At 40.9% G+C, this 21957-nt stretch overlaps 1 protein-coding gene across 3 annotated transcripts in view; it reads right to left on the bottom strand.

Annotated features, from left to right (window-relative positions):
* The window catches only part of LOC122999337 (hormonally up-regulated neu tumor-associated kinase homolog A), a 124250-nt gene that overhangs the window by 14906 nt on the left and 87387 nt on the right, over positions 1 to 21957 (bottom strand). The window lies entirely within an intron of this gene.

The following is a 21957-nucleotide window of genomic DNA, read 5'->3' as shown; positions in this document are numbered from 1 at the left end:
CCGATGCGTCTAGTCTGTGCAGTAAAAATTAGAGCTGCAACAATTAGTCGATCAACGAAAAAATTAATCTGCAACTATTTTGATAATTGATTAATCGTGTTAAGTATATTTTTTAAAGAAAAAAATGCCAAAATTCTCTGGTTCCAGCCTCTTAAATGTGAATATCTGCTGGTTTCTGAAGTCCTCTGTGATAGCAAACTGAATATCTTTGGCTTGTGGACTTTTGGTCCGGACAAAACATTTTAGATTGCATCTTGGAGTTTGGGAAACTGATTGACATTTTTCACCATTTTATAGGCCAAAGAACTAATCAATTAATCATGAAAATATTCGACAGATTAAACGATAGTAAATAATTGTTGCAGCCCTTAAAAAAATTACATGTGTGTAATCTGTGTTACATAACCACATGCACTAGATATTCATGGATAAATGCAAATTTGCTGTTATATTTATGATAAAATGATGACAAAAAGATAAGAGTAATGAACATATTACAAGCTATAGATGTATAAGATGTATATAATCATCTGCATGGACACTTTTGTTTATAATCTGATTTCCATATAAGTCTAGCTTTTGTGCAACTATACAACATGTCTGGTCTTCAAATGTGTTGAAATGCAACTGTGCAACTGTTGCACAAAATTTGTTGTATGATGGATTTGAATGTGCTTTTGTTTATTCTATATTTAAGTGATTCTCATGCTTACAAAGTTTTGATTTGATTGATTTTAATCTGATTTATTGATTGAGGCCAAGATGCTACAAATGTGTTATAAAACATGCCTCTGACCTACACAGTGTTACAAAGGCTGTGAGCTGGTTTTGATCCTAACATATGACCTTTGCTCCTGCTGGACCAAACAGGCGTCCATGATGAAAAGGTTTATTCAACATGCTTGCTATGTCTATATATTACAATGTATTCTTTTCCAGCACAGATTATCAGTAAGTGTTGCTCTCTCTGGTGTCCACCTCCGTTACAGTTTCCGGAGCTGCTGTCCCTGTCTGCCCTCCAGTGGACGTAACAGACTGATGCATGGCAACTGTTCCCAAACCCAATAACTCCACTGAATTAATCAGCAAATGAAAAGAAAGGGGATCATTGTTTGTTTCTTTCTCCCCCACCCCGCCCCCACCTCTTTCTCTCTCTCTTTTTTCGTGTGTGTATATTTCTTTGTAGAGCACAATTTATTCAGTTGTGTTGCAAAAACATGAATTAATCCTGAGGCAGCAGATTCAGAATTCTTTTGGTATGAGTCCCACATCATAAAGGCTTTGTTTTTAGACTCATAAATGAAGCACAGAGAGGAAAAAAAAAGGTACAAACTAATGCACTCACACTTGCCTTGATAGACCAGAACACAAAGCTTTGTCAGCTATTGCTTTACAAAGTCTCACGCTCACCACCTGCAACCATAACCCGCAGCTGAGTGTAACAAGTGTGTAGCAAGTTAACACCCATTGTGTACTGGTTGTTGTCAAAAGGGATTTGGGGAAATGTAGGAAATCATTAACTGAAGTCAATGAAGCAGCTTGAGGGAAAGTGAGTCACTTCATCACAAAACAACTCCTGCGATGCAGTAAATAGCGAAAGGCTAATGATGTATAACAGCATGAGAGAAGGCATGGACGGACTTGTTGGAGAGCGATGACGACGGAAAAACAGCTGATAATAAAAAAGAACACTGACAAAAGTCAAAGAAGCAAATATGCTGTTAGCGCTATAGTTCAGCTCATCATATGCTTTCAATTAATTGATATAAAAAATAATGTTGCTCAATTCTCTTTATAGGATTGGACCTTGTTGTGATGAAGTCACTGTCTGCCAATTATGGTGCCATCAGGAAGGGGGCAGCTGGCTGTCAATCGACGAGGACGGGGCCGCAGCCTCGTCGACGTGTCATCATCCATCAGTCTCACCCGCCATGACTTCACGGTGTCATCATCAGTCCGCGCGGCATAGCATGTTGAGCATGTCATCAGTCAGTGCCTGCATGTTGCTGTGGTTTAAACCTCTCGTGTCCTGCGGTCTCAGCTTCACTGAGGCTGATTAGAAATGGTTCTCCATGGTTTCTAAACAGACAAACAAAGCGCTGCACTCTTAAGACTTTAAGCCGTGTGTCTTCCACATCATATACTGTGGAGACAGAGGACAGACCAAACCATGGCTGCCCACAGAAACATTTCAACGAGATCAGGTTGCTTCGGCACTAAATTCAGCCAGAAATCCTGCTGAATTACCTCTCTAAACAGTTAGGGGAAGTGTGTTTTGTGAAAGCGTCATATGCCAAGAAAAACTGAAATGAAGAAAAGGCAAAAAAAAAAAAAAGAAAAAAAGAAATAACACTAGTAGCATACTTTGATTTAAAGCTAATCTTTTAACTCAATTCTTTACAAAGACAGTGAGGAGATATTTCAGTGATGAAGTATCAGTTAAACTTGCAGCATCGGTTTCCAACATTTCAAATGCAAAAGAGCTGTAGTTTAAACATGTTGAGACAGCACAGATGTTATCTAAAATATATATATATAATATATAGTCAGTGGTGGAAATAGTATTCAGATCCTTCACTTAAGTAAAAGCAGCAATACCACACTATAAAAATACTCCATTACAAGTAAAAGTCCTGCAAGTATTAAGAGTGAAATGTGTTTAAATGACAAAAAACTGAAAGTTCTCATTATGCATAATGGCCTTTTTCAAAGTGTTATATTATTATATATGTTATATGAGTAGATTATTATTATTCCTACATGTAGCATTAAACATCCATTACGTGCAGCCATAAGTTAATATCTTAACATTAATTTCCTTTAAACTCTCTACTATCAGTATAGCCAGAAACTGTTTTTAAAGAACTTATTACATTAGGCTACTTTCCATCACTGGATATATTTTCATATTTCTGTATAACGTCCGTCTTATCTAACTCGATCTGTCGGTGTTGAGTTCTTGACAAAAAGTTGACTTTTTGCTTTAAGTTTCACTGACTGTAAAATCCTTTTGTGCTGCCTTAAGGCTCACTGTGTGCAAAGTATTGTAGCTCAAACACTCACACACACACTCACTAACACACACAAACACACACACACACACACAATACATGTGCTTAAAAAAAAAAAAGTCTTTCCCAGAGCCTCAGTCCATCACACTCTGCTAATCCCACACAATCCTGACCAAGCCTGAAATGGGAGTTTGTGTCACGGGTGGTTTAGAGGTTTTCTACTGTCAACAAAACACTGACAGGGAGCTAGAGAGAGACAGAGAAAGTGATAGAGAGAGAGAGAGAGAGAGAGAGAGAGAGAGAGAGAGAGAGAGAGAGAGAGAGAGAGAGCGAGCGAGAGAGAGAGAGAGAGAGAGAGACAGGGGTCTGAGAAAAATACAGAAAGAAAAGGATGAAAAAGCGCCCACCCCTTTGAGTTGAGAGGCTGAAAATGGAGCGTTGTAACAGCAAAAAGTGCACTCCCACTGTCGCTAATGTGGACCGTGTGTGTCTGTGCCTGAGCACACGTGCAGATGTGCGCGGTTGTGCACGCATGTGTGTGTGTGTCTATGTGTGTGTACGTGCAAATGTACATTTGTGTGTATGTGTGTGTGTGTGTGTGTTGGAGCTGCCTCCTGCGCCGCTCCCAAATTGAAATGTGAAAGAAACGTGTTGGAAGGTGATGACAAGAGTGAAGTGAACCAGTCGTTTCCTGAAGGGCCAGGCCAGATGTGTCGCACACAGAGCCTCAGAAACCTGTAGCACATTTCTGTTTAATAACCAGGATATTTAACCAGGGGAGGCGGGAAGACGGGGGCAGGAACTGAGGGAGTGTGTGTTTTTTGGTGCATGTGTGGTTACCTGTGTGCACAAATGTGTATGTGTGTGTGTGTGTTTTATATGTTTGTGTTTGCTGGTTCAATGTATGTGAGAGTGTGTGTGTGTGTGTATGCGCTTGGGATGTGTGGTTTATTACTTTAATTGGAGTTTTTGAGACAGCAGCACTGCAGAAAGTGAAGGAAGGAGAGGAGGAGTGAGACGACAGAGAGAAAGAAGCCCGACAGCCTGATGGCCACACCTCCGATCACCACTCAGGACACACACACACTCACACACACACTGGGTCTATTCCATACTGTACTCAGCTGCTGACCACAATGCCCGCCACTTCCTCAAGGAGTGAGCCCTGGCGCCTAGAATAACAAAGAAAATATTCAGCTCCATACTGTCTGATGTCTTAATATTTCCAACCCTTCTGTTCTCATATACGCATGATTCATGGATTATAACTTAGAAATACAATCAGATCCTTTCCACTGCTCTCTCAGCCAGTTCAATAAAGCTTTTTGAGAAGTAACTACAGCGTCGCAGATTCTGCTCTGTTTGATTTCACTGGGTAGACAGTAAATATACTGTAGGGCCCGATTGAAAAAGGAAGTAACTGTATTGAATTTTCAAAATGATCAAAAAATCTCTTAGAAGCACAATGAAACAATTAATCTCTAAGGAGACGGAAAACACACACACACACACACACACATTATTATTTGCCGCTGTTATTGATTTGTTTTCATTCCATCCTTTTATAACTGTATCCATAAACAGCCACACCACCAACAGCTGGTATTTGTAATTTTCAAAAAACGACCCTCTACAAAGAGCAGGGATTAATTACACAACATATCTTAACACATTGTTACAGGATCAACTTTGTGTATTATAGTTATGGACATATCATCTCAGTATTATTGACTTTCCTCTTTCTTTCTTGTTAGATGAATTATGCCACTCTCGTGTCTGTGCACTAAGTATGGAGCCGGGAAGCAATTAGCTTATCTCAGCATGAGGACTGGAGGGAAACAGCAAGTTTGGCTCTCATCAAAGTTCAAAAATCCACCTACGAACACCTCTAATACTCACTAAGTAACACATTATATCTCATTATTTTAATACGTACACAAACATAAATATAAAAACAAGAGTTTCTAGTCTTAGTGAAAGTTATGTGCTAAAAATATTTCCTGGTGAACAACAGCTGGGAGCAGTGACTTCCTACACTCCTGGACACAATGACAAAATAGAAAGTGAAAAACTGAATATTTCCAAAAATAATGAGATACTGCTTTAAATTGTTTATTTTTTTATAACTCATTATGTACTAACAAATTCCCAGGTAGCCAAAATATCTTTAGGCCCAACATCGGCCCTAAATTTGGCTCACCTGGACAAAAGCCAGACTTCTGATGCAGAAGTAGTATTAGTCCGATTCCAGGTGCCGACACTGGCCCAAAGCTGGCCGGACCGATGCTAACTGGAGCCAATATTCCCGGTAAGCCAAATTGGCGGTCCACAGCCCCAAAACTAAGCAGAACGTGGGAGCGATACATGGACCACAACTGGCTCAAATTTGGCGTCATAGTGCCAGAACACAGCCCTATGTGCCGATGCTCAACCGCAAAAGGCCTGACTCAACTTGGGTTGGCTCGTGTCATCAGCTGCAGCAATATATGATATTTTCTCATCCAAGACCTGGTCTCACAAGCTGTGTACAAATAACACGACTTTACACTTTCAAATTGCATGCAGTGTATACGCAAAAGTCCAATTTTGCATGCAGGTGATACGCCAATTTAACGCTGCATTTTTAAAAAAGATTTTTGTGTCTCATTTAACGCCATTGGTTAGGTTTAAGGAAAGATCATGGTTTGGGTTAAAACAGTAAAATGTGGTAAAAATGTCTCAATTGGACATTAAAAATCTCTGGTTAAAATGCCCAATGTGGTCACAAACAGTGTTCCCCAGCTGCTTCAGCAGCTTTTTGCCAACACATTATTTTCCAACAAATTATTTAGCCATCCACCCAACCTGCCTCCTCCTAATAAGCCAAAAATCAAGTTATAAAACAGAAGAAAGTCGCATTAAACTGACGTCACTTCCATGGGAAGGATTGGCCTATCACCTGCACGCAAAATTGGACTTTGGCGTACGCACTGCACGCCATTTGAAAGTGTAAAGTTGTTTTATTTGTATGGAGATGGAAGAGACTGGGCCGAAGACTCAGAAATCAGTTTCACAATCAGTTGCAGCAGGACAGTGTGAATGGCCGCATTGTGCGTGCTGGAGAAGAAGAGGTGCAGTTTGTTTGGGCAGGAGGAAGCTGCTATTTACACAAAAGGCGTTGGACCAGCACACATTTAATTGCTTTGGCTTGTGCATGTCTGTATGTGTGTGTAATGAGAGTGTTTAGTTGTGTAAGCCTGTGTGTGTGAACATAATCGCCCATGATATACAACATTATGGCCGTTTCTTAATAGCGGTGTTTTAAGAACAGCCATTAATGCAGCTTGTAAAATATTCCCAACACCACGCCAAACACTCACTTTAATTTCACCTCCCTCTTTCTCTCTCACTCTTTAGCTCTCTCCACCTCAGCCTGCCCCTCTCTCTTTCCCTCACCTCATTTGTGGGAGAATTTATTTAACTCGTTAAAAACAATTCTCTGAATATTCCCAGCTGAGTGACCAGGCTTCCGTTTTTTTTTTCCCCTCATTCGATCTTTTTCCCCGTTCCCTCTCTGGCTTTGCTTTTTTCCTCTCTTCTCTTAAACTAACCTGTATAATGTTGTCAGAACTGCTTGAGAATGAAGTGCTAAGTGTTGCTTTTTATGGGGAGGAAACAGACTGGAACAGCGGGTGTGTGTTTTCTGATGCCCACTAGACACACACACACACACGTATACACACAGACACACACACACACACACTCAGAAACCCTCTGAGTGAATATGTTATGAATTACAACCTGTTCGCTGATGAGATATCCCTGAAGCTTTTGCTTAGTAGGTCATTAGCGTTTGTGAGTATGTGTTACATTTTGGTTGGTAGCCTATGCATGTGTGTGTGTGTGTGTGTGTGTGTGAGCATATGTTTGTATCTGTTTGCGTGTGTTTGTAGGGTAACGGGTTGAAAATGTCATTAAGGAACCTCGGTGGAAATCTGTTCTCAATTGTTGCAGTGATTTCTGCAGTTTTAATTTGGACAGTAAAGGCGCTGCCAGCTCTACCCGCCGTGATGCCCTGACCACTTAGCAATGTTAACTCCATTCCCATGCACACAAACCCCACACACACACACACACACACACACACTTTGTTTTATGTATAGTGTCCATAAAAGCTCGACTCATAATTTGTTTTCCAAAGTCGTGATGTGTCATAAGTGAAGACTCTTTGTTTAAAGTGTAGAAAATTACTCAAACCGTCTTTCAAAGCGTTGTTAAGTAAAACCGATGCTGTGTTCTTTCTCTGTTTCTCCATCACGGCTTTTTTTAAACTGCAAATAGCATATAGGGACAAAAAAAATTGATGCACAATATAACTGGCCACAAATTAAAAAAATGCGCAGTAAAAAGAAATTTTAGTTTAATCTTAATTTAAATACCCTATCAAAACAGTGCTTTGTTTTTTCTCTGCATTTTCTACACATGTATTTTTGGTCATCTGCACATGTGATGTTGAAATGACCTCTATTATGTGAGGGTTTGAATAAGTACTTTTCTGACTCTCTCTCTCTCCCTCACTCCCTCCCTCCCTCCTTCCCTCTGCTGTCCCAGCTGACAGCTGGCTATGAGCACCTCTGACTCTGCCTGAGGATGAGATAAGCTAAAACATGATTGGATGGAGCTAAAACAATTCCTGAAGGGGAACTGAGTGGTTGCAGCAGGAAAAGAAACAGAATACTGCTAAGCAAATATAAGAATGCAATTAGAATAGAAGAAATGCAGATCAGTTAAATCCACTTATTAAATTCATCAAAGCTAAAGCGAGTTTATTGTCATCAATAAACTGCACACAGCGCACTCATGTTTGCCAGCCCGGGGTTAAGGATGGAGCACATTTTTTCCTGATTTTGCTTTACTTTTTATTCCTCATCTAACCTGATTTCCATGGTATAAAAAGCTGCTCATACACCATGTTGGAAGATAAGCTGGGTGTAATGGTAGTAATGGAAGTGCTGTTGGTGCTGGTGGAGCAGCGAGGGGTCCAGGGATGGAAACAGAAACCAGATGGATGTTCGGATGGCACTGAGTTACTTCACCTCAACCAACAGGAAATGGAATTATAGGCAATTATTCACACCGCTCCCAGCCTCAAATCTCAGCTGCTTCGTCTATAATATCTTTGTTTTGACATGTGCAGGAAAATGCCCATGTGTTTCTGCGTGTGTGTCTGTGTGAACGTGATTAGGTATGTGGGGTGTTGGCTGCTACAGAGAGCTAATAAAGTCTGTTCTCTTTCATTAGTGTGTGTTAAAATAGTCTGGCAAAATTAGTTTGTGTTTGTGTGTGTTTAGGTGTAGGTGTGTTTGACTGTGTCTGTGTTAACTAGGTAATACTTTGTGTATTGAGACAGCATGCACAAGAGTGTGTGTGTATGTGTGTGTATTCATTAAGCATGTGTTATGTTGTTAATAGCACACCTCGTTGGCCAGGCAAAATGAGGTCGTTAAACTGGTGTACAACTGTGCATGTGTACTCTGACTTAACAAAGGCAGGCCTATATTTGTGAATGTAAGAGTAGTGCGTGTGTGTGTGTGTGTGTGTGTGTGTGTGTGTGCTTCACCTCTACACAGCTGCATTAGCATGTGAGATGCTGGCATGATACGTTGGCAACTTTGTAAAAGAAATACCACCCATATGTTCATTTTGCTCTCCTCTTTGCTAAACCAGACTGGTTCCAGCCAATGAATCATAGTAGCCATCGTTACAAATTCAGGTCATCACGGCAAAGTCTTGGTTGAACTGCAAAGAAGGTTATGGGTCAGTTTCTGATGAATCCACAGGTCAAGATGAAGAAGTTTGAGGCCAATCTGTCTTCCCATAAAGAATTAAACCTTGTTTTTTTGGCAGCTTTAGGGATGAGCAACAAGCTGTAAAAACAATGACATATTAGCATGATAGTAAGTTGATATGGCTAATGTGTTAGCAAACAGTTGCTGATTTATACATGCAACAGGCACAGAGGAACACGAGAATTTATTGTAATGTTTGAGGCATCCTGACAAATATAAGTCCAATATTTTCTCTCCTTTTAGCTCTGTTTTGGTCTCCACCGACTCCTGAGAGAAATATCTGGATCTTTAGCTGCTAAATCCTCTACTATGCTCACCAGCTGACTTGTTTGTTTGCTGTCTGGTAGCCTAAAGTTGGTTAACAAAGCTTTTTTTGCTAAAAGCAGCTGCATCTGGAAACACAATTGATAGAGTGAGTGAGTGAGAGAGTGGTGAGACTGAACTGAAACAGTAAGGTTGCAGGCCAAAGCAATTAGCTAAAAGATGCTAAAATGCCACATAGAGCTGAGGGGAACAGCAGAGACTGGTGATAATTCTCTGCAGGAGTCATCTGACCTTATAGTTAATATAAAAAATTGATTAGGGCAGCTTTAAGTTTGTGTGGCACGTACTAAACATGGAGCCTGAGTGTGACCTGTAGTAGCAGGTACTTATGGGTGGGACTAGTTTCTCCGATCCCTGCCCATCACCAGGAGCACAGATGATGATGTGTTTCCTATGGCTTCACACAGCTGCAGTCTCAGATGTGGCTGTTTTAGCAGCTCCTAACTCAACACCTCGCAACAGGATCCACTTTATTACAACACACACACACATACATGTGCACACACAGCACCCCTCCCAGTCATGCCTGGCAACTTTGTAGTTTCTCACAGCTTAGTTCCCTTGAATCATAAAAAACGAGGCCAGAAAAAATCTAACCTGCGTACCTGTGACATGTTTCAATCATTCTCCACCCTCTAAAGTGAGAGGGAGGTGGGAAGAAAGTCATGATTACTTTGCGTTTAACCAACTCTAATCTGTGTTCTCTTTAGCAGCTCATTATGTAGGATAATTAGGAAAAAGAAACAAGTCCAAGAGAAGGAGAAAAAATAAGGATGAGCTGCTGAAAAGTTTTTTTTTAAATCAAATTTTAGTACTTTTAAACACTATAACAATAAAACAAAAAAATGCTATTTGAACAATAAAATGAATGCACACAAAACCACAGCAAGACCACCTCAGTCAAGCCCAGCACAAGTCCAAGACCAAGCATAGTCCTTACCAACGAGCAACCTTGAACCAGGATTTAACCAGGCATCAGGCATGTTTTTACTCTGTTATTTGATCATTAACTTTGACATAACCTCAAGAATCAATCAATAATAATCTTTGAGACAGACTTGGGCAGACTGTTGATTGAAATCAGGTCCAGTAGCTCAACTTGCAAAAACATCTTGGTGATCCTGACTTTCTATAAGCTTTGTACAACACTGGAAATCCCATTTCAGCTGCCCATCAAACATGAATGATGACTTTTTATTAAGTTATTGTTTTTCCCCTTTTACTAAAACTCAACTAAAATCAGGGTTTTACAGAACTGTTGAATACAGACATGTTTGGTAATAAGATTGGTTTTCTTAGTGGGTAAAATAGCTTGAAGGGCCAGTTCACCCAAATCATAGCCTTTTTTCCCCGTGTACCCCTCTCTCTAAACGGTGTTGACACTATTGGCAGTCATATTTTGGTTAAAAAAAAAAAAAAAGTTCTCCAAAAAGCTGTGGACTAAGTGTGTGGATTATCCTGAGTGCCTAGGTGATTGTTTCTAGAAAGTGACATCTCTGTTCGGTTTTTCGTAATTTTCCAATTCATACCACAAACCACATCCCATACACATTGATTGTATTGGGTTTGGTGGCAGGTCTCAGTGGTGGATATCTCAAAACCGTGCCAGATGAAACCAGAACCATCTGCATAGAGGAAAATGTGTTTCTTCCTCGATGTATTTTCTAACACAAAATAGTTGTATAAATTAGGAGAAATAGTTGTTCCTTTATGTAGCCTGTTTGCTCCATCGAAACAAAGGCAACCTTTTCAGATGTGTGCTGCATTAAGATGCTTGTGTACCAAGTATAAGAGCTGCAATCATGAGTCAAACTTTTACCATCTGTTAATGAAGGCGGATGGAGTTTGCCTTTAATTTAGTGCAACTTTTATGTCTGCCTTTAATGAGTCGTACACCATGTGCGCCAATGTCATATGTTAGCTTGGGTCTTTTCCCGTGGTGCCTGCTTGCCCGTCCTCCAGTGCTAATGTGCTAATCTGCTGTTTAGTCCAACCAGATGGGCCTCTCCCCCCACACTGGAGGAAGATGGGGGAGAGCGGGGAAGCGGGAGGAGAGGAAGTTACCTGCAGAGATCTCCCCTCATTAAAAATCCCTTTGCCTAAATTACACACCCTGCACTCAGCCCCTCCCTTCCCTGTGTCCCCTTCTTCCATCCCCCTTTCCCAGCAAACTTTTATAAGGTAATGACAGGCTCAGACGCCCAAAACTCTCCACCACTCTCTATCTCCCTTCCACTTGCTTTCTCTGTGCAGCTATTTACTTCCTTTCAATCCGCGAGTTCAAATCCGTCATCAAATCCTTCCGTCATACTTTGGCATCGACATCACAGGCCAGTTGGCATGTGCTGACTTTACATAAAACTAACACATTCCTCGCTGTAGATGAGAATAAAATGAGAGCTAGAGATGAAAGCGAGAAAGATCTGAAAGCTAGATTGATGTGTAGCAACACAATATGTAAAAGAAAGAGATGAAAAACGTGCATGAAACCCAATCAGAGAGACCACACGTACTCTGTCCATCATTCACACTATACGCACATGCTAAGAGCTCTCTTGACGATGCCCTCTGAGCGTCTATCAAGTTCAGACCATCATGCATGAGCGCATACGACAAGCGAAGGGAGGTGCGGGACAGAGGGCTGGAGGAAAGAAGGATGGAGGGGGGAGAGGAGGAGGAAAGATGGAGGGAGGGAGGGGGGGCGTAAAAAACTTCCTTGGAGGGCAAATGAGAGAAGACTTTTTAAAAGCCTGATTAAAATTCTTATGATTTATTACTCTACTCTTTAAGTGGGTTGTTGACAAAAAAAAGGGAGTGAAAGAGAGAGAGAGGAGCGAGGCAAGAGGACTGAAATGCAGTGCGCCAGAGCTGATTCTTAACAGACTGTTTAACAACGGAAACTCTGCTTAAAGAAAACTCCACGAAGCTTGTTCAGAAATCCCCTCGTATCATGAGAGGAGAGGACAGCGGGACAAAGGAGCTGCTGAAAACCTTCATATCAAATGTTGAACTCATGGAGGAACATGTGACTAAGGTTAACGGTGGCCATAGCACACAGGCTCCATCTATCATCACAAGACAATGATCTCTTTTCCTGGACTGTCTACACACTCACACACTCAAACCCAAAACCGCGGGACTAAAAATGGGTCCTTGTCATAGTCTATTAGGAGTAAATTTGCTGTGTCCACAGAGTTGTTTCTCTGGTTCCCATTTCAGCCCCTTTCACTGCGTTTCGATTGCTCGCTGTGTTGGTCCTCTCACCGCCTCATAGTATTTAGGAGGATTTAGCTGCTGCAGTCTGATCCACAGATAACATCAGGCCAGTTTTCCAAAAAAACAACTGAGTGTACTTCAACAATCCCTCTTCCCTTGTCTGTCAAGATATGCCCGACTACATTTTTCAACGTGTCCTCTACTCCTTCATCAATGCACATAACTGTGTGAATTTGTAGATGTGTCGAATCACACCCGTTTATAGAGAGGCGTCAACAAAAAAGCAGCTGAAGTTCAAAAATGCACTCAGTTTTTTTTTTACTCTTTATACAGTTTTATATTTTTCCTTTTGATCATATCTGCAGTTTAAATAAACATACTTTTATTATTTGTGAATGTGGGTTTTCCTTTAGTTTTTTTTTCCTAATTTCAGTGATGGGTAGAAACACGCAACTCTATCGCCAGGCAGAATGTTGATACTGGACGATTCTGTAAAACCCCAGATTTCATTCAGTCAATCAACAACCTCTTTAACGGCCAACTGCAACTATGGTATGGTTAAGTTAAGGGAAAGACCATGGTTAAAGTATGCTTAAAATATATAATACAGCATGGTGCAACTCTGCCACCTTGGCTACTGGCTATGTCCAGTCTTTCCCTAGAGGTTGCTGCTTTCCACCTATTTTTATCTCATCATGATCTTACCATGGGTTGTAGCTTGGAGCAGAAGGAATAGTTTGCAATATGTCATGATTATTATAGCAAGTTTCGCTAACTAATATTATAAACATTGTTTATTGGCCTGCATCGCTTCATCAAACTTTGAAGTTGATATTTTTTCCCCCGAACGTTTTTGTTGATTGAAATGTTTGTTCCCTCGCTGAAGTAGTGTGTAAATTAGGAAACTCATACACCAGTAAAATTAGCTCCTGCATTGTTTTCCTCTGTGGATTCTGTGGTTGCCATGGTCACACGGGAAGCCATGGCAGCAAGCTGGGAAAAGTTCAACCGATTTCGAGTCACATGGCAGCTGCAAATAGCCGAACACGGCCCTCTCTCTCCCTGCTGCAACTCAGTGGCTGTCGCATTTACATCGAAAAAAAAAAAAAAGGAGGCTGCTGCAAATGTTTACTTAACAATCCACCTTGCTGCATGAAGGGCACCCCACCTCACTGACTGTCGGCACTGGACGTGAACTGTACACCGATATGAAAGTAATCGAAAGTCAATTTGCCTACTGTAGTTTCAAGGCAAATATGTATTTTACTTTAGAGATTGATATTCTCTGACTGATTCTGCCTCCAACAATTACAAAACAACAATTTTTTATGAGATTTCAGATTATTATGTCACTCTGTCATGACATGAGTTACTGATATTCGAACGAAACAAAACGGTTTGATTGTTTTTTGTCCCTCACCATCTGATACACCAGCAGTTGTGATGCTGACTGATCCGCAGGGGAAAACATCTCAACTAGTCTCTGTTGTTAAGCTTTGGAGCCGAGTGCATCATAAAGTCAAGGTTTCCAAAACATTTTCAGATCAGAACCCATATAAAAAATGGTGTTTCATGCTGTTGAGCCAAGGCTGATGAAAACATATTAAAACTCAGCAGAAAAGAAACATGACCCATTTAAGGTTGTAAACTACTGTGAAGAATCCAAGCTCTAAATCATAAGTCTGACTATGGCTCCAGCTTCAAAAGCAAGCACAATATAAAGTATTACAACAAAAAAAAAAAGCATATATCAGCGCTGCCTGTCTGTCTGTCTACTATCTGTGCATTGGTCTCTTCAAACAGACACAGTGTGGAGCATTAGTTTTTGACCCAAAGGCCTGTGGAAAGCCACAGAATGCATGACTACTCCTCCACAGTATGTCCAGGACTCCTCAACAGTCCTCTACACGCTTGATTTATGAAATAATTACAGTATCTGTTTTCCCACTGCACCTCTGTCCACGCAGTTTGAAATACAGGCAACACGCTGTTAAGGGAAGTAAGATAAATGTATAAAAACTGACGCTGGAGAAAGAGAGGCGAAGAGATAGAGGGATAGAGGAGGAATGTGAAAGAGACAGATGGAGACAGATTAGAAGAGAAACGAAAAGAGAGTATAAAGAGTGAGGATAGAATATCATTAGGATGTTTGCGATTATGCTTGCCATGTTTGTCACTAATACCCTAGATATTTTGAGGCTCCAACACTCAGATTATATGTTTTCCCAGGCTGGTAAACACACATTCATCCCTGCGCTGCCCAAGAGACTGCCTCATGTAATTACCTGTTCTGCTCAGAGTCCATTATGAAAGGGAAACAAACTGTCACATACACCATTAACTGTTCCTACAACACCCAGTAACACGGGGGTGTTTTTAATAAACCTATAAATGTTGTTTACACAGCCATAGAGTCAAAGGACATGGACACTGATACTCCCTGACAGTAATGCCTGCTGCTAATCTGTGTATTTCTTACCAAAGGACTTTTTCTTGGCTCAGTGGTGCTAGGAACCTCTGAAAACAGGCTTTCATAGCACTACAGTCAGAACAAATTTAGGCAACGAACGTCTGATTCTGTAGCTTAATGCTGTGGCTTTGTGTAACGATTCATTTGTAAAAGATGCGATGTGTGTGTGTGTGTGTGTAGTACAAGTGTGTGTTCTTGTCACGCAGGCACTACTTATTCCATCAAACACACCTTATGCACCTCATTGTGATCAATGTAGCTAAGAATGAATACAGCTGGGCCTCATCACTCAGGTGACAAGACAAATTGATGTGTGAATAATAAACAGATGGTGAGGAAGAGCAAGGTATACTCTATCTATCTCTAGCTATCATGAACCAGCGTTATTTGGATCCATCCGTCATACACTGGAATTGTAGAACATTTTGCATATAACGAGATTTAATATATCAACACACAAAGTGAATCGCTGATGTTATGGATAAAAGTGCACTTGTTTTTTTTATGACTATAATAAATACAAGGTAGGAAGGTAGAACTGGAAAGAAAGCAAATAGCAATAATAGCTCAAAAAAACAAACAAAACATACATTGAGCAACTTTAGTATTCATGGAGTTGTGTTCCTGGTCACCTGAAGCATCTTTAAGTCTATAAATGCTCCACTATGTTCGCCAACAACAAGTTGCTAACTTAATCTGCCTGCTGGTGCTGAGCAGGAAGTGCACAGTGAGTTTATCAGCATATACGATGGAAAATGGGATTGATGAGAACAAAGTTCGCTAGCTGGAAAACCAAAACAAGAACCTGAAAGAAGCTAAAATACTTGATAGAGTTGAGGGGAACTGCAGAGTTTGGTTATAATTCTCTGTGGGTACATCATTACAAGCAACCTCTTTCACATTATACAGTCATTTCATCCATTGTTCATGTAAGAATATTGACAAATGCAAGCTTTAAACGGCTATAATTGATATTTTATAATATCAATGTATTAAACTACAATGTGGAATGTGAGAGGCGGCGCTAGTAGCGATGAACTTTCAAGAGAATTATTAGCTTAATATTTATATTCAGTTAATTGTTTAGCTGTCCAGCCTGCAACTTTACTGTTTTGGTTCACTCTCAGTGCTCTCATAGCATTGTGTTCAGCTAAAGCAGGTTGTTGTTTTCAGCAAAAACAATCTAAAAATAAGCCACTGTTTGCCAACAAGTTCAACATATCAACTTAAAACTTCATGATTTGTCGTTGACAACTTGTTTCTGCTGCCCCCAAGTGGCAAAAAAATCAGTTATTTCAGGTTTAAGCAAGAATTAGAAACCAATTTTCCTGAGGAATTTGTAATTAGTAGTGCTTCTGTGCACCTGATATTTTTGATCAATGACTGTTGTGTTTCTTCTGTTTGTATTAATGACTGCAAAGTTCTCCCAGTGTTTGCCCCTCTCCACAAGGAGGTCAGAGGTCAGTGTCAGGTACAGATCAGTACTCCTGGAGCCAGCAGGGGTTAAGAGGATATGAGAAGGGATCCTCACACTGAAAGACAATCTTCCTACTAACTACAGCCAGTTAATAGGCTATAGTTAATAGACTCCTGCTTTAGTGTTGTAAAAATAATCTGTCAAACAGGTTATCTCATCTCCATGTAACTAAACAACACACAAACAAACAAGCATTATTGTGGTGCGGTGGTGTGATGTCAGCAGGAGTGGTCAGTGCCGTCCAGCTGCATCCTCCTCAGCGAGGCGTGAGCAACATCCTCAATGCCTCATTAACGAATCACAACACAAACATGCGCATGTGAGGATTTTATGATTTGCTATGTGTGTGTGTGTGTGTGTGTGCATGTGTGTGTTTGTATGTGTGTGTGTGTGTGTGTGTGGGTGTGACACAATGTTCAGATGGTCAGTTCATGTGAAAGATGAAAGACTGAAAGACTTGGCTAGCTGATGGTGAGTCCGGCTGCACACACATACACACTAACGTCTCAACTGAGTAAACATGCATAGTTTTCTGGAGTAATTAGAGGGTTTGAGTGAAGGACTGCCAGTGTCTCAGCTGGTGTGCGGGTAGAATAAAGTCAACAACATTTAATTTTCTCAAATATATAAATGATGAATGGACAATAGATGAACAGATGGGCCAATAAACTGAGAATCGGAGGGATGGATCGATAAATCAGAATCAGAATCATCTTTACTGGCCAAGTATATTTACACATACAGGGAATCTGACTCCAGTTTAGTGTCTCTCAAAGTACTTACACAGTACAACAACACAGCAATCTTCAGAAATATGTGCACAAGGAACGACTACGTGAAACTGTTTTTGTGAACTGTTAATGGGATACAAATAGTGCAAAGTAAAGAGGAGTGACAAGATAAAAATTAAATGGTAAAAAGAAAAGCTGTTACTTTATATACATACTGTATAGTAGTTGGTTATATATAGTATATACGGCCTGTTCAGATATACAGTAGTGAGTGAAATGTATTGCACGTTTTGTATTTGAGACTAAAATAAATGTGTATAATTTGTTGGTGCAGTGGGTATTATAATGTTCCAGGGTTATTGCATAGTGCCACAGTGAGTTAACTGTTCATAAGAGTGACGTGAGGGGGAAGAAACTGTTCCTGAGACTGGTGGTTTTGGTGTTCAGTGTTCTGTAGCGCCTACCAGAGGGGAGAAGTTGGAACAGATTATGTCCAGGGTGTGAGGGGTCTGCAATGATTTTCCCTGCCCGTTTCCTGACTCTGGAGGTGCACAGATCCTGGATGGTGGGGCAGGTCAACACCGATAATCTTTTCTGCAGACCCGAATGTCCGTTGTAGTCTGTTCCTGTCCTGTTTGGTGGCCGATCCACACCGGACAGTGATGGATGTGCAGACTCGATGACTGCAGTGTGCAGCAGCTCCTGAGGCAGGCTGTATACATCCTCTGCTGGGCCTTTTTGATGACTGCGTCGATGTGGGACTTCCACTTCAGGTCCTAGGAGACTGTAGAGCACAGAAACCTGAAGTATTCCACAGCCGACACAGTGCTGTTGAGTATGGCGAGGAGGAGGGAGGGGGGCAGTGATGGGGGGGCTCCTCCTGAAGTCCACTGTCATCTCCACAGTTTTGAGCATGTGTGAGCTCCAGGCTGTTGTGACCGCACCACAAGGTCATCTGTGTGACCTTCCGTCTGTATGCGGACTCCTGTCTGTCTCGGATGAGGGAGATGACTGTTGTGTCATCTGAAAAGTTGAACTGACGGATGAAGATTGACAAAAAAAAAGCCATAAAAGCCAAAACAAAGCTCAGTCTTTTTTTTATAATACTACTATAGTACAGAATAGAGAAGAAATGTAATAATATTCCACTCTATAAACATCAGTCCAAACCATATTCCTAGTAAATTCTTCAGCTTTAATATCACTTTTCTGTCGGTATATGTGAACCATTTATTTGCCGCCTTCTCCGTCCACAATATGTTAGAAGCAGTCAACATCTTTGCAGTTTATTTGGAGCCACAATGACACGTGGCAGTTTTGCTGGGATGAAGAATATCCCCCCAGCCCTTAATATATAGTGAAACCCTATAGTTTTGAATTCAGAAAACTGTATAAAACGGAGGCATATACACACTCACATGTGCGTGTGCCACTAGGCTATAATATGTTTGGACAGAGCAGGATGCCAGGCAGTGCCCGTTAAAGGCTCTAATGTGGCAGTGGTTTCATGGTGGTTGGCACAGATCAGCAGGAAGAGGGCAAAGAGAGGGATATAAAAAAAAAAAAAAAAGGGAGTGATGGTGGAAGAGAGGGGGGGTTGTCTGGGAGAAAAAGGGAAAGAGGGATTTGGGAGTGAGAGGGGAAAGGAGCAAGCTAAAGACAGAGGGCTATAGTTACACAGGCACACCACAGGCATCAAACAGTGGTGGATATGAATTTTCTCTCTCTTGCTTTTTCTCTCTGTGTCCTCACTTCATCCCTCTCTTTCTCCATCCCTCTCTCTCTCTCTCTCTCTGGGTGAACGGCCCATTCACAGTGTGGTCCTGGGGTGATCAGAGTGGACCCTGCCCTCTCTCGCTCCGCTTTTATTCTCTCTCCGTCTTTCATCCCGTCTTTTCGTGGCGGAGGGAGGGAGGGAGGGAGGAGGGGGTCAAAACAGTCATACTTCCCCTAAACTCATCTTTTATTAATCAGACCTCAGCAGTGTATCAGGAGGAAGAGTGACGCACGGGGGTTTGTGAGAGTGCGCGTTTAAAAAATGCTTAGGAACACACACGCTCACCAGTAAAGAGCTTGAACATGCGACTGACCGCTGACAAATGCCTTAGGGTGTTTCATATTTCCTCCGCTGCAAAACTGGCCATCGCAAAAAAACACCAGAGTACTTGCTTTCTGCCTGAGTATGTGTCAAAGAGAGAGACAGAGAGAGAAAAAGAAATTAGCGAGACAGATGACTTGACTGCACCACACCACCTCCCTGTTTCTGTCATTCATAAAGCCACTCTCACTCTTTTCCTCTTTTTCCTATCTCCTTCGCACACTTGCATACTCACACACACACACACACACACACCAGCTCACAGGCGGAGCGGAGCGGATATTCTGGGTGGTGTTATTCCAGGTGTGGAGTCATTGAGGTCTCCATGCTGTGACCCTGTTATCCTGGGAAGAGGGAGAGTATTAGAAGCATGCCGGGAGAGGAAGAGACTCTATATCAAAAACACATTTCGCCCTGAGGCTGTATCACTGCAGCTATATGGCTACAAACACAGACGAGCGCATATATACACGTGCACAGACATTTGTATATACATGCACTTGTGCACAAAATGTGATGCTTTTGTGTGTGTGTGTGTGTGTGTGTATAAACCCTGTTGATGGACTGCCAATCACTGACAGTAAAAAAGCTCTACTAAACTCTTTACTCAGAAACTGGATCTTCTTTTGTTGCCAAGTACCACACAAGACCTGATTAAATCTTCACTGTCATTCATATTATTTACTGGCTACTATAGTAAATATATTTGCTTGCTCAGATCAGATCCTTTATTTAAGTGAAAGCAGCAATATCACACTGTAAAATGCTCGATTGCAGTTTAAAGTCTTGCATCCAATGTAAACAGTCTTGCACAATGTAAACGGAAACTTCATGTTTAGATTGTGTGTATCCTTGTGGCCTAACAAACGCGCTGAATGCATTTTCTTCCTCATAAAACATTTGCAAAGTATTTTGAATCCTGCACTGTTTAAATCCATGTTTACATGCTAGCTTCTTCCTCGATGCCTTGTTCAGTGCATCTTTTGGCAATTTTATTTATTATTGGGTGGTTTATTCTATATCAATTCATCATATTTTATAAAGTTTGTAACTAGAAGTAACTTGAAACTATGGCTGTCAAGTAAATGTAGAGGAGCAAAAATTATAATATTTTTCTCTGAATTGTTGTAGAGTTGAAGTGTGAAGTAGGATGAAATAGAAATAGTCGACTAAAGTACCTCAAATTTGTATTTAAATAAATGTTCTTAGTTACATTCCCACAAGTAACGTACGAAAATAATGAACAGTTCCAAACTTAAAGAGATAAGTAGCCTGTTGTGTTTCATATTATGGATGCATGGATGTGAATAAAAGTACGTGCATGTGTGTGCACACTGACTGTGTTATTGTTCATGACTGTATAATGCTTCCTGAAGCTTTGATGTTCTCATCAGAGTCCCATTTGTAGTCCGTTCTGTCTTTCAACACTTAAAATGGTGTCATTACGACCAATTAGATCCTCTGAAAGACTTAAAAATAGTGACTGGCTCTGGTGAAAAAACACAAAAAACAATGGCTTTTTTGTAACAAGGTAATAAAATGTCTTTTATAATGGAATAAAATGGTATTATACACTGTATATAGACTGTCTGATATACATGCATGTTTGTGCATGCTTTAACACAGACATTCCTTAAAGGATTAAGTGGCATTTAGCAGTGAAGTTGCAGATTGCAACAAAATGAACACACCTCCCCTCACCCTCCACTTCCAAGTGTGTAGGAGGACCTACGGTGGCATGAAAGGCACTCTCAAGAGCCAGTGTTTGGTGTGTCCATTCTGGGCTACTGTAGAAACAGGACAGTGCAACATGGCGGCTTCCATGGAAAGGGACCCGCTCCTTATGTAGATATAAAGGGCTCATTCTAAGGTAACGAAAACACAACAATTCTTAGTTTCATGGGATTATACACTAATGAAAACATATTTATGAATATTATATTCCATTTCTGCCAAGTCCATTCCTCTAGACGCCACTAAATTCTGCAAACTGCACCTTTAAATACAGTAATAAAACGGCATTCCTTAAATCTGCGCTAAATGTTAGTTAGCGCTGGGCTGGACGTTGAGGGAGGAGAGGCGGGCTTACCGGACGCCTTCACCGCCAATTCTCAATTTTAACGACTTTGTTCTTTGATTAAAAAACGCCTAAATGGTTCCAGTTGAGCCAGAGAAAGAGAAAAGAAATAAAACTCCAACATCTAAGAGATGAAAATAACCGTTGTTCTCCAGTTTTAAGAGGCACGTGTGCTGGGGTTGGCCTGAGACGTCAGTTACGAGCTGCAGATGTTTGTATGGTTTTTTTATGATTGTTGTTATTTTCAAATTGCGGCGTTTCCGTGATGAGCTATACGCTCGTTAGGACTGTGTGTGTGTGTGTGTTTGCATGTGTGTGTTTGCGTGTATGTGTGGGCAACTAAGAGAGAAACATTTGAAGAAAAAGACTGAAGTACTTTGAGTTTAATTAACCATAGTTCTAATCTAATCTTTGTGCTTTTTAGCAGCTCATTATGCAGCCTAATCACAGGAAGCTATAGAGGTGATTACACACAATGATAGTCTACTCACATATGCACACTAACACACATGCACACACCTATGGGAGGTGTGTTCAAGAATTCCTTGGCATTGAACAATACAGGGTAATCAAAACCTCTGCATACACACTTCTCCCTTCTTATGACCTAATGCACGCACACACAAACACACACACAGTGCAGATTGAGTCTTCATGTGGTTTCACGGGTTGTGAGAGGAGAAAATGTTTTCACCTCTTCTTCGCTGGATGGAGAAAGCCATAAA

The sequence above is a fragment of the Thunnus albacares genome, chromosome 16, assembly GCF_914725855.1.
Source record: "Thunnus albacares chromosome 16, fThuAlb1.1, whole genome shotgun sequence".
NCBI lineage: Eukaryota > Metazoa > Chordata > Actinopteri > Scombriformes > Scombridae > Thunnus > Thunnus albacares.
The sequence above is the reverse complement of the archived record's forward strand: the minus strand, read 5'-3'. Positions and strand labels throughout refer to the sequence as shown.